Here is a 13,037-nt window from a genome sequence, read left to right on the forward strand (position 1 = left end):
CTTTTGGAGATCATTAATTCACGTATAACCCCCAGAGAGCTGCCTAAGTAGAGTTTGAATAGGCATTAAATTAAATATGCATATGTTTTAAATGCACATCATTCATTATACAGCAAAATGAAACTTTAAGGGTTTTTTGATGCTGCTTACAGATCACAACACCTAAACGCCCCAAATCAAACTGATTTTCTCCTGTACTGACATTACATTTTAATGCAGAAACCTCTCATACCTCCGCTTCAATAATTTTTCTCTCATATGTTTCCAATGCCTTACCTACTATTCTGTAAAAGACACAAATAATCAGTCATCTGGAATTAGTTTTTTAAGAAGGCTGAATATTTAATTTTCCATTATCTCCACTTTTAAAAGCAGGCACTGTTTAATGCCGTTGACGAACTGACATTTAGCAAAGCAACATCACTTCACAGCAAAAAGGGTTAAAGAGATCTGTATTAATATAGAAGTCAAGCTTTTAATATTCTGCAAATATTAACAAAGAAAGATGATAATGTTGAGTTAATATGGGTTAAGGATAAAATGAAAATAAATTTTTCTGATTGCTAAGTGTTGACACTTTTTTGGCTAGGCCTGCAGCCTTTTCTTGAAGGCTGTGTAATTACAGAAGGCTTTTCCCCTCCTTCCCCCTCCTGCTTCTAGCCCACATTAGTAATGACCCCTTCACTGCTTCAAAAACCACTAATAGTCTTCAGCAAAGGCAAGAAAAATGAACAGGATAAATTGGAATCCACAGTCAGTAATTTGCATCATATGAGGCTGCTTTGGCCACTCACACTCATTCCTGGCCATCAATCGTGCGCTGTCAGGTGCTGCACTCTGCCACCATGATAAATACTCCTCCTAACACTCTGATTCGTCCAAACAATGTAATTGTCCTCTATTCTCCTCTTGGTAATGGAGATAATGAATGACTGCACAAACAAGAAGGATTGCTCATCACAGACACAGGGGTGGCTTCAAACCGAAAAGCCCCGAGTACAAATTTTAATTGACTGAAAACATAGGTTGAAAGAAAAGAGATCCTGTCTTCCATTTCCAGGCTTCGAGACAATCACTGCTGAGCGTTCCCCCTTTGGTTCGGGGGGCGCGTTCTTTCTCCTGACCGTGGGCCCCCCAAAATGGGTAAAATGAGACTGTAGAAAATCCCGTCGTTGGAAAGCAGCCACAGAAATGCTGTCCAGTATGCAATTCATGGAAAACAACTCCTCACTTTAATTGCATTTAATCCCAAACTGCGAGGAGCTGGTGTTATGAAAAAAACCACCTCCTCCAAATGGAAACAGTTCCATCCAGTTAAATACTTATTGTACTGCAAGGAATAGTATGTTTTTAAAATTTCGGTCAAAATACAACCACACGTAAAGCGAATTGCGTTCAACAGCACAGAGCGTGATGGAAATCAGTGAGCCTACACAGTGTGATAGCCATCCTGGAGCTATTAAGACATTTGAAAATTGGTACACACAAGATCAACAAACACTTAAAAGCTGAGATCTTATCAAAATTCACCTTGCACAGATGGCTTTTATTATTTCTAATTAAGAGTGAGGGACAATAGCACAACAACTCTAACTTATTTAAATAATGTTCTACATTTTGGGGAAGAGAGAGAGAACTGGTGTTGTTTTCTGTTGATTCCCCCCCCCTCCACCTTCAACATCAGTGATTCTACGGCTTTTAAATGTGAAGTGGACTGTTTATCTGAAAGTGTGCTGGCAGACTGCCACCATATTTCTAAGATTAAAGAAAAGATTGAAAACAATCAGCTTTCCGAGGAACTGAAACCACGACAATATGTTTCTGATTAATTTACAAATATATGTATATATTTAAGGCTAAACTACAGAACCAGAAAATTCCTACTAGTTAGTCTATCACAGGCATTCTTACACTTTATTAGAACAGACATCATATTGAAATAATAAGCATGGGAGGCCTTCGTTTCTTCTTTGATCTATATTACTAAATGTCTGACTGGCTCAGATTTAAAATAAACTTTGGTATGTTTGCACTTGAAAACTGGAAAAAGACCACAAGTAATAATTTGTTGTCAGTTTCCATATTCTCTAACTAAAAACTATCGTTTAGTCTGTGCACTGCTGGATGCCAGGCCATGTTAGTCCAGTCACCCCTGCAGTGGCTAAACTTTCTTGTAGGAATATATGCTCCAGTATGGGAGCAACGATGATAGATCACTTCATCAGCATGGAACGAGCTGAGATGAATTAAAGGTACAGGCCACAGCTCCCCGTGCTTTCCGAATCTCTTGCAGGCTAGTGTCATTACAGTCTTCGATACACAGGTATGTAGGGGAGAAGGGTACCACCGAGCTCCTTTTCCTCTGAACATCCAGGGATCGTGATTTCATGCCAAATGCATCGCAAATGCGAAGGCAAGATTTTAAGCTGTTCAATGATGGCTCTTCAGTGTCGTCCTGTGTGTTTTTAAAGTATTTTTTCCTGTATAAATGCTGTTGATTTGCTTCCAATAAATTAAATGATACAGTGGTGTTAGTTTTAGGCTTGGGAGTTTATATATATATATATATATATATATATATATATATGTGTATATCTGTAGGTAACAATTTTATTCAGACTAGGGTACAGGTTATAAAATTTCATACAAGATTAGTTTATTTTCTCATTTAGAAAACTAAATTCAGAGGAAGGAACGCAAAAGGGAGTTTCGGCTTAGGAGGTGAAAGAATCTAAATTATTCGCCCTTAAAAAACATAATGAGAACAAAATGCTATGTTATGTTACAAATGGCAAGACTAAAGAATACACTGACATCCTTTAACTTTTCTCAGCCTATTAAAAGCATTCCTTAATTGTCTGTTTAAACATGAATCTCAGTAACAAATGAGTTAATGCTCATAAAAAAGGAAAGTGCTTTGAAAATCTCACCACCTCTAAAAATTCCTATTCTACTGAGCATATCTCATCACTTTATTGCCAAGGTAACCATGGGTATCTCGTGAACTCTCCAGTGCTACTGGATGGTCAAATACCAGTGCTGCAAAACACCTTGTTCTCTATCTATAGACGATAAGGCCATGCTTAAAACACAGGACGGAGCTCCAAAATGGATGCACTTCTGAGTCTATGTGATGACTGCAACTCATATGGGAAGGAGAGAAACCACTTACATTCCAGAAGTTTCAAAATTCAACAGCAATAGAAAGTGCTATGAGCATATTCCCCTGACAGGCTACGCGTTGGGTAGGGGTTCCATTTAAATCGTGGATAACTTTCATTAAAGCTTACCTGTTTGATCTAGCTCTCCTAGAATAAATATCCTTCTCTGTTATGCGCATACATTCTGCCAGACACATTGTAATGGTTCTCAAGCACTGACGCTAACATTTTGAGCAGAAAGACTGCTGTTATGTCTCTCTCAATTCCTAGAGAAACCACCCATATTAAAAATGGTGAGCACCAAATAAAGCACCTGGACAGACAGACTGAGCTGGAGAATTAGAGTTGCTGTGGATGATCTAACACCAAACACACCAGCACTCAGTAGCCCTGGGGCTTCTCCATCGATAAAGGATGGCCATACTTATTGCTGGACAGGGTAGAGCTGATTTGAACCATAACCCCGCTAGTTGAGCTGAAGAAAAGAGAAGTGAAAAATCAAAGCTAAAATAGATATGGCCCAAGGGCCTAAACACCCTGTCTCTACCGTATTCCTGACTCTTGCTGGTCTGATGAACAAAGGGCCAGGAGGACCCACTTTTCTGTGTTTTGCCACTTTAAAGACATCAGGTAACACATTGAAAGAGACAAGCTGATGTGCTAAGGAAGTTCAATATACATGAGAGGGTTGCTGATGACATATGGCTGCTTTTAGACACAACAAAAAAGAAAGATGACCAGCTGTGTGGATTGCAGAATGAAAGCTTGTGAAGCATATTTACAGGGAAAAAATAGATGTTCTAAGGAAGGGAAGAAGGATGATTAATAAAGTAATAACATGCAGTATTGTGGTAAAAAAATTCCTATCACATTGGAAACAGAACAATGACAAAGAACCATATTCTCCAGCACTGTTAGAAGAAAAACATTTTGTAAACTTTTGTACAAAATTTTCCACCAGAAAATTTTCCTTCAAATATATTAAAAGGTTGATGAGTGGTCTGTCCAGCGATTTTGAAAATGGTGAGTATTCATATGGACAACAAGGGTGAGAATGAGCATTATCACTCATCACATACAATTTGGCTCTATTTTCTGTGAAGAACTGGGGTTTCTCATGAAAATGTTAACGTATTACTGTTGTCCCAGTTTTCAGCAAAGCTATCAGAAATTTCAGGGTTTTGATATATAAGAATAAAAAGACCCTTCGGCTCTGGTCTTTCAATTCAGAATTTTCAGGTAGTGAGTTCCCTGAAAGTAGGATAAATAATGGGATGGTCTGAAATAAGGAATGGAGAAAAGAATCTATGGAGAAAATGGAAAAATATACGACAGGGATGGTAGGAAGTTTAATGGTGTTCTTTGTAGCTAGCAACTAATTAAAAAAAATGCAGCAATTAGTGCTCAATAGGAAAATATTAAGGTTTGTACTCAGACGACTATAAAGATAGCTGAGATAACTGGAAAGAGTTCTGTTGCAGTTGTGTGACAGAATGAATTACAGAAGAGAGAGGCGCTCAAAGTTAGACTTAAATTTTGCTCATAGAGTAAAAAGAGGTAAATTTGGTAGCTATGGAAAAGATTAAATGATAGAAAAAATTTTAAAAATGTATTTTAGATAACAAAGAAGTACTGGAGAGAGGAACAGTGATGTTGGAAAGATGGTTTTCAGGTCAGTCTCCAGGCATAAAGCACAATGCCTAGTAATAAAACCAAACAGTATTACAGTGATTTTCTTCTCCTAGATATTACATGATATCTCCTAGATGGTTGGATATAAAATCCTATTTCCATTGAGTCAGTGAGAGTTTTGTCATTATCTTCTTTAGAATTTGATTTGGAGCCTAATTTAAGAAACTTAACCTTTGACTAAACATAGGGAAGTGTTACTTTAATCTTCTGAAATACAAAATCTGTATTACAGACAAATACTGAAGAGTTTTCTGTAATATTTTACAACTATTATAGAAAAAGACTGAAAAGACAACATGGAATGCATCTGTAGAATAAATTGATATACCCCAACAAGGACTAAAATTAAAGTCACTAGTTGAGGACCAAAATCTGTAATGAAGCCAACACAAAGAGAGTCTTTTAAACCACTAGCCAATCAGTATGGTAAAGTAGTCTCAGAAGTAAAGGCGGCAAAAAAAATTACCGTAAATGCTGAAGTAAAAATCATATTGAGAAGGTCCTAAAGTGATGAAGAGAATTAAGCTATAAGACAGAAATAATGCTTTTAAATAGTTCTCTCTTTTATTTAGAATGAGATGTCTCATCAAGTTCTGCTTCGTTAATCCCTTAAGAGAGAGCTGGAGCAAAGATGGGGGGTGAGAACACCTTACTACTGCAAGCCGAGAAAATAATCAGCACTACTAAAAAAAGTGTCCCTTTCATTAATATCAAGATGCAGAGCTGGGTCCCTTTTAATGGCATAACAAAAGGAATTGTCTGGTGAGCCCTAGATTTTTCTTCTCCAAAATGTGAACCTTTACCCATTGGCAGGCTTATCAAAAATCTTTATGCTAAAGATCAGCCCCACCAGCACAATTTGGAGGCGAATATCCATTCTTGACCCTATACAGTCACTGGTTTTGAGGTAAGGTACTGCAACAAAAAAAAGGGTTGCCGTAAATATCAGACCCAGGTATGTGACAATTCTCAAATTTTGAATATATTCATCTCCAGTCTCACCTAGATTACTGGCTATGACTGAGGAAGATGATCGTTTCATATCAGATCTTTTTACTTAGCCTTTCCAATTTGGAGTAGGAATTTGTGAGTCATATGGACAAGTTTAGGAATGGAACCAACATTAAATATTAAACAGTGGTACCCACACAGTACAGTTATAGCTGTCTTTGAAGGTTCAGCCATCTCACTGACTAGTTCTTTTTTCAAGATCGGATAAGCTGAAGAACCTCAGATTATGTGTTTGAAAAGTTCAGGACCACATAAGGATTTTCACAAATCTGGTCCCAAACAATCCCAGTGCCCTGCCTTGCAATACACCCAGGGAGTCAGTTCCTACAGGGCTAATTTAATTGAATTTGAACCTCTATCTAACCTACCGGAGCTGGTTCTTTTTTGATTGCCCTAAACCAAATTTTTACAGAAAATAGTTAACAAATGCATCATGAAAAAATACAGGGTTCACAAAGCCATAAAGATAAAGCTCAGTTTCATTTTTTCTGCTCTGTAGACAGGATTTACAATTGATAGGGAAAAAGCCCATGTCCACTATGAATGATAATGGACAAGGAACTAGTATATTCATTCCGTAGCTGACTTCTGTTAGCTGGGATAGAGAACTGCATAAATCAAGGATTCAAGGAAACACAGAAAAGGGATTATATAACACGTAGATGAGAAAAAACACAGCTGTGAAAAGATTAGATACCCTAAATTCCCAAGAAACAGAAATATTTTCTTAATGATTTCAAAGGAAAGGAAGATTCAAAATTAATCAGATATAAACATGCAGAACTCCAGAAGAAGTGCGAGTGTTAAATACTTCTCCATCCTGTAAAAGAGTATGTAACATATTGTGGACTATTTAGTGAAGTATCCATTGCTGAATGTCCAGAACAGTTTTCTGAACTTCAGCAATACATTGAAAAGCCTAATTTAATGAGGAAGGCAACATGGATTTATGACAGCAAGGTCTTTCTTAATTAACTTGCTGGTGTTGTTAAATAATGTTATCACCGGAGCAGAGGAATGGAAATGCCATAGATAGTATCTCTTTCAGTTTTATTACAGCACTTGATATAATTTCAGATTAAAGACTGTAAAGTAGAAAAATGTCTCATAAACAAGTAACAACAAGTGGTGGGTTAAGCTGACTAGTGAGGAGACACTTCTTACTTTTATATGTAATTGAGTTAGGCAACAATATCAGATAAAGCTAGAAATACAAAAGATTCATGCACTGTTAAGCATGAAAGGTATGCTAAAGGGCCAACCTACTACCCCACAAAGGCAATAGAAGTTCTCTGTGGACTTCAATGGCAGCTGGATTGTAAATTTATTAGCCTTTACCAACTAATACAGCAAGCCATTTTTTCTTGAGATGCAGATGCTGTTATGTAAATTGTGAAAAAATGGTGCAGAAAGATGTCATTAGTATTTTCTGAAATGTCTTGGTATAATACTTGAGTGAAAGCATCAACAGGCACAAAACATTTGTCATTATCTCCCTCATCATCACCTTGCTGGATCATAGTTTAACAAGCTCTGTTACGGGTCTTTAGTTAAATTCACGATTCTTCAGTTTCTGCTGCTTTGTGGATCTCAGGCTCATCTTTTGCTTCTGCTTTAATTCAGAGCTATTGTACACGTACCAGGCTAAATAAAATCAAGGAAGTTCAATAGTGTGTCTTATATTTCTTACTTTAATACTCAGGTGGAGTAGGCAGGGCCAAGCATATCACAAATGTTACGCTAAATACTCTGAAGCCTGTAGACAAATCAAGTCACAAGTATGGAGATTAAAATTTACTCTGCATTTGATGTGAATTAGGTACTGATACTGCAAAAACTGCTAAGCTGCCCGGAACTGATTTCTTCAGTATCAAAACTTATAAACCAAGAGAATGATGCAACTGACTTGGAAAACTAATGCTATGGTTTAATCTGTGTTGTGTTAGAAACCGAAAGTTAGATTTAGCGTATTTTGTGCCATACCCTGGCAGTAATACTTATACAGTGCTATTGAGCAGCACTTTCTTCCATGTGAGGACCCTTTGAGTTTCATTGGGTTATGCACAGAATTAAAACACTAATCAGTACAAGTAAGGTCTGGCTCCGAGTCTGGCTCATAGACAGAGGACCGGAGAGAGAACTTTGTTTTGGTTGTTCTGTAAGTAGGAGACTTTGAATTTCCTTTTACCTAAGCTACATCTGCTGAGCTAGTTTTATTACAAAAGAAATGGGAACTATGGCAATACATAGCTCCAAGAGTCTCCCATTCATACCATAAATATGTGAGGCCATGGCTCTGGGCAAGCTTTTCAACACATTCAGTAGCAGGATTTGATAGAATGCAACAGCTAGCTCTCATTGCACCTCTTAATTTGCTTGCTGGAACTTGGCAATTTACCTTTCAAGAGCCACAGACCAAGTGGATATCTGTTTGGCACACACAAAAGTTCTTTTCAGGGATCTAGTGAAAGGGTAAGGTATGGACTGCAGCTTAATGAAGTTATAAGCTAGTGACATATCTTGCCAGAAAATATTCATGACCTACTAAAAGGAAAGAAAACTAGTCATCACAAAATAAGGGATTATGTTTTAATTTTTAATATACATAGTTTAATTTGTACTTAGCTGGTTTTAAATATATATATATATATACATATACACACTGCACTTGCAAAGCAAAGGCAATGGCTGCAACAACTTTTGTAGTACAAAGACACCACGTTAATAACGAAACCCTGAACCATTCATAGCTAAGGCCAGGTTTGTTGAAGAGTTCATTCGAATTTTGGCACACGCTGTAAGACTTTTGGGTGCAGTGCTGCAATTGAGGTTTTCATGTGGCAACTAGGTGAAACTGCTGTGGTTCAGGCTAAGTCTCACACTAAGACTGAACTCAAAACCTCAAAGATGAACTCTAAGCCATGAACTTACACAGATTTACAAACATTTCCAAAATTCTGCAAAGGGAACCTGCAGGTCAGTTCTTCAAAAGATATCCACTTTCCAAAATATACATGGATTTTGTTTTGCTGTTGTCCCGGTCAGGCCAGAAGAGAAGAGTCTATATGCTATCTTCTTCCTGGAAAGTCTTTTCTGCCTCTGGGTCCTACACAAGTTGGTTATTTCTACACTGGCAACTTGTGTACAGGATTTTGAAATTCCTGACAGAATCAAGACCTGGAGCCCCGTCTCTTTGCGGAGACAAGACAGTTTAGCAGGTGATAGGACTGTTAGTACTACAACGTTAGTAGCCAATATTGAAATGTCAAGCCAGTGATATTTTCTGATCTGACTATCAGTGATCTGATAGCTAGAACTATTATGAGGTTTAGAGCAGAAGTGATGAGGTTTTGAGGTTTCGAGGTTTTGAGGTTTCAAGGTTTTAAGGTTTGGGGAGGGGGAGGGGGAGGCCTCTGAACTGAAATGGTCTTCTTGGACAAGGGGCAGTAGAAAGTGGGTCTAAAAACAATAAAGCATCTGAGAAAACATTATGTCCGATTTGAAAGCGTTTATTAGCGCTTGTGCTTCTCATTTAACGTGCTATGATTATGGTTACATTTAAATCAGCTTCTGAAGAGCAGCTCAGGTATGTGGGGTGAGAGGGAGAACACATGGAGAAGGCAAAAGCTCTGCAAGGTGCTTTTGGGGTTGGGAAAAATGGGGATGCTAATGCAGCAAGGCATAGGGTTTATTTTTGGAAAGGACTTAACTCAACCTCAGGGAGACAACTTGGAGCAGGAAAGTGAATCTGGGAGAGGTCATCAGTAAAGGGTAGTTGGGGAGTAGGCAAGGGCTCTAGAGGAGGAGATGTGGGTGCCGGTAGACCCCAGGGCTGGAGAGATTCAGTGGCTGGCTCTCAGCAGGGCTGGGGTGGGAATGCCAGGGAAAGAAGGGTTATCAAATCATGCCAGGGTCTGACCACCACCTGGGCACCTCTGGTTTGTTTCAGAGTTTCTCTGTAGAGTTTAAATGAATTTATACGTAAGCCCCAGACTTTAAGAAAGGATGAAAAGACCTCTGGAAATAAATGCACATAGTTATAATCTCAGTTGTCTGGCTCTTTGTGCATTTTTTTTTCCCATTTCTTTTTTTATTTCCACAAGTTGCCAGTAGTCTTAGGTGTAACAACATATACTGTGCATTGATGTTCTGCCTACCACTACCACTAAGCACAATGTGCTGATTTCCACAGGCTTAAAAAGGAAAAGGCACGAAAACACACATACACACACAGAGCCCAGTACATACATGCTTAGGAAACAGTAGATAGCAACATCTGCCATAGATCTGTAACATTTTAAAAATGTTTACTAGGAAAATGTTAAAAGAAAGTATAACGTTTATACACTAGAAGGCCTCGATCCAAAGTGTCTTCCTCAGAAGGGTGTACTGTTCTGCTGTGTGGTAGGTGCCCTGAGCTGCTGTTAATCTGAAAGCAAGAAGTATTCAGTGCCACTGTAGAAACATTTAGGCACCTGAAGATGAAGGTAAGTACGATAAAAGATAATAGGAGTTAGATGGCTAATTCACCTGATTACAGCGGCAGCTAGCCATGCAATGCATTGAATTACTTTTGAAAATTTGACAAGGAGCTCTTCTGCATTTTTAGTCACCTAAATGTGTTTAAGATCTGGTCTGAATGGAGCCTGTTGACCCTTCCATGTATATCGGATGCCCTCCCCTGAGACCACCATATTGCTGAACATCCAGTGCGGTGAACGTCCACTATCACCAAGGGAGATTAACCTGCATCAGTGTTTTGGGAGCTTGTGGAGCCCCCATAAACCTTTAAGAGGGGGGGCTAAAATGAAAGCCAAGTAATTTACTTGATCTTTTACTGCCCGTTTCTTCTGGGTAGCTTTTTAATAAAAACTCCTTACAATCAATAAAATATATTTATATAAGTACCACACTCCTACCAACAATCTGCGAGCTGGTACATACACTTCGCGGCTTATAAACTGACACACTGTAATATCCGCACAGTTTTTAGCAGCTGTCTCTCACACCATGTGTCCTGCCCAAGTAGAGACTGAGATTCAGACATGGTGTTCAAAAACTGGGATTATCCAGTAATTTTCATAATAAATGGCAACCATATAATAATTAATTCCCTAAAACCAAGCAGGGAGAAACAGCTGAAGAGCAGGAGATTTTTTTCATTGCAAAGAAGATGTTACACCGAGGTGGGGGTCCTCAGATATTCTGGAGGTGGGTATAGGATAAGAACCTTAATAGTAAACAGATAAACTGATATTATGTTCCTACCCACACTCCAGTTTTGGAAATGGATGTGTGACTTCCATAGCAAACGACAGGTGAAACTGCACATCCATCCTTATACATGACTCTAAATGTATTCATGAAAAAGAGGAGTCCAGAAATCTGAATTCTACCTAGATTTTAAAGAACCTGGCATTCTACCTCAATCCGTTCTGCATAGGAATAGTGGCATCCTTTTAAAATTATTTCTTTGGCCTTGGAAAGCCTATCTTTTCCATCTTTGTGATGAACTTGCCTCTACTGGATCTGCAAAGTAAGTTGACAAGACAGGACGTCACTCGTCCCAACTGCAATCACCGAAAGCTATCACAGGCCTTGTTAACACAGTAAGATGAAGCTACAAAGTCAAAAATGGATACCTATTGCATTTTAGAGCTCTATTTTTTCAGCCCTATATCTTAAATGTGGGTGAGAAAGCATGATTTGGGCCTTTACTCATAAGCAATACTAACATGGTGCAATTTGCATCTCTTTTAAATAATGCAGGAACAAAAGTTTTGAGTAATCTTAATCTATATGCTGTTTTCTTGGCTTTCTAGCCACAGTTGAGTTGGCTCATCTAGTTATTGGAAGTAAGAACTGACTCTCAGTAAATCACATCATTTGCATAACATACCTGCTTTTTACAAACAACGATTTCCTCACCAAAATGCTAACAAGTTGGCTTATTTGCTATTAATTAAAAAAAAAAAAAAAAGAAGCAGCTAAGCTTGGTTCCTTCTTTTATTCCACTTTCTGATATTACATAGTGGTGAAGTTGGCAGATCTCCTTTACAGGTTTTAAAATTTTCAGATTCTGTCGGAATTCAGAAAAAAAGTTTCAAAGTGCTCTGTAGCGTTACAAAAGACTTGTGCCATTTTCATCTGTTAGCTTGAGCAACTTGCCAGTAAATAAAGATGAAGAATTACAATAACATAAAATAATATTTTTGTGTATTTAGAATACTTTCCAGACACGGATCTTAAATTGCTTCATGAATGTTAGGGAATACAAGCAATGAAAACCTTACTACAACACTCCCTAGAAAAAGAAAGCAAGAAAGGAAAAAAGAAGCTGGTTTGGGATAGAGAAAGGGAGACCTAGAGATACCTAGTGCCTGACCCAAGGTCATATGGGAGGAAAAATGCATAGCTGATGACAGAACCCAGGGATGAGCCTAAAGAAAGTCACAGGAGGTTTCTGCACCAAGAAAAGACACCTCAATCAGCAGTTGGATTTTTAAGAGCACAGGGAGAGTAGTCAAAATCCTCTAGTTTATAAGAAAGGCATTTAAGATCTACAAATGACGAATGAAGGTATTTTTTCTTACTACATAAGGTAGTACTTGCATTTCTGTTAAGTGCAGAATAATTAAACAAACAAACAAAAAGAATCAGGACACTTTGGAAGGACTGACATTATGGCTGATTTTCAAAGAAGTTTCAGGTTTTGGGGTGCTAATCCCATCAAAACAAAATAAGAAATGGGTGCCAAACTCCCTGTGGCCTCATTGAAATTCTCAGCTCATATCACTATAATTGATTGCATATGAGCACAAATTAGAGTTAAAATATAATTTAATTCTATCATGTACATATGTTCATTTTTTTACTGCCATCATTCATTCATTGCTTTTTTTAAAACGCACCTTTCATTGAGTGATTTACAGTAATACAACAACAACCACAGAGAAAACACGCTTCCTTCCATGCCCCCCCCCAATCCTAAAATTTTAAAAAGCAATAATAAACAATGGACCGTAACATCAACTGCCTTGCATTGACACCATTTCTCTGCCAATTTAAACTAGCTGAGTACGTGGCCTCCTGCATTTTTTTGTGTTTTCCAAGGTTATTCTCAGCAGCACCTGCACAGTAAATAAAGGTAAAAGTGCAGCAAAATAGACGCAG

At 38.0% G+C, this 13,037-nt stretch overlaps 1 protein-coding gene across 7 annotated transcripts in view; it reads right to left on the reverse strand.

The window, feature by feature from the left end:
* MEIS2 (Meis homeobox 2) overlaps positions 1-13,037 on the reverse strand; it is a 177,200-nt gene that overhangs the window by 64,422 nt on the left and 99,741 nt on the right. The gene's annotated exons all lie outside the window — the stretch shown is intronic.

This window comes from Chroicocephalus ridibundus, chromosome 4, assembly GCF_963924245.1.
Source record: "Chroicocephalus ridibundus chromosome 4, bChrRid1.1, whole genome shotgun sequence".
NCBI classification, from domain to species: domain Eukaryota; kingdom Metazoa; phylum Chordata; class Aves; order Charadriiformes; family Laridae; genus Chroicocephalus; species Chroicocephalus ridibundus.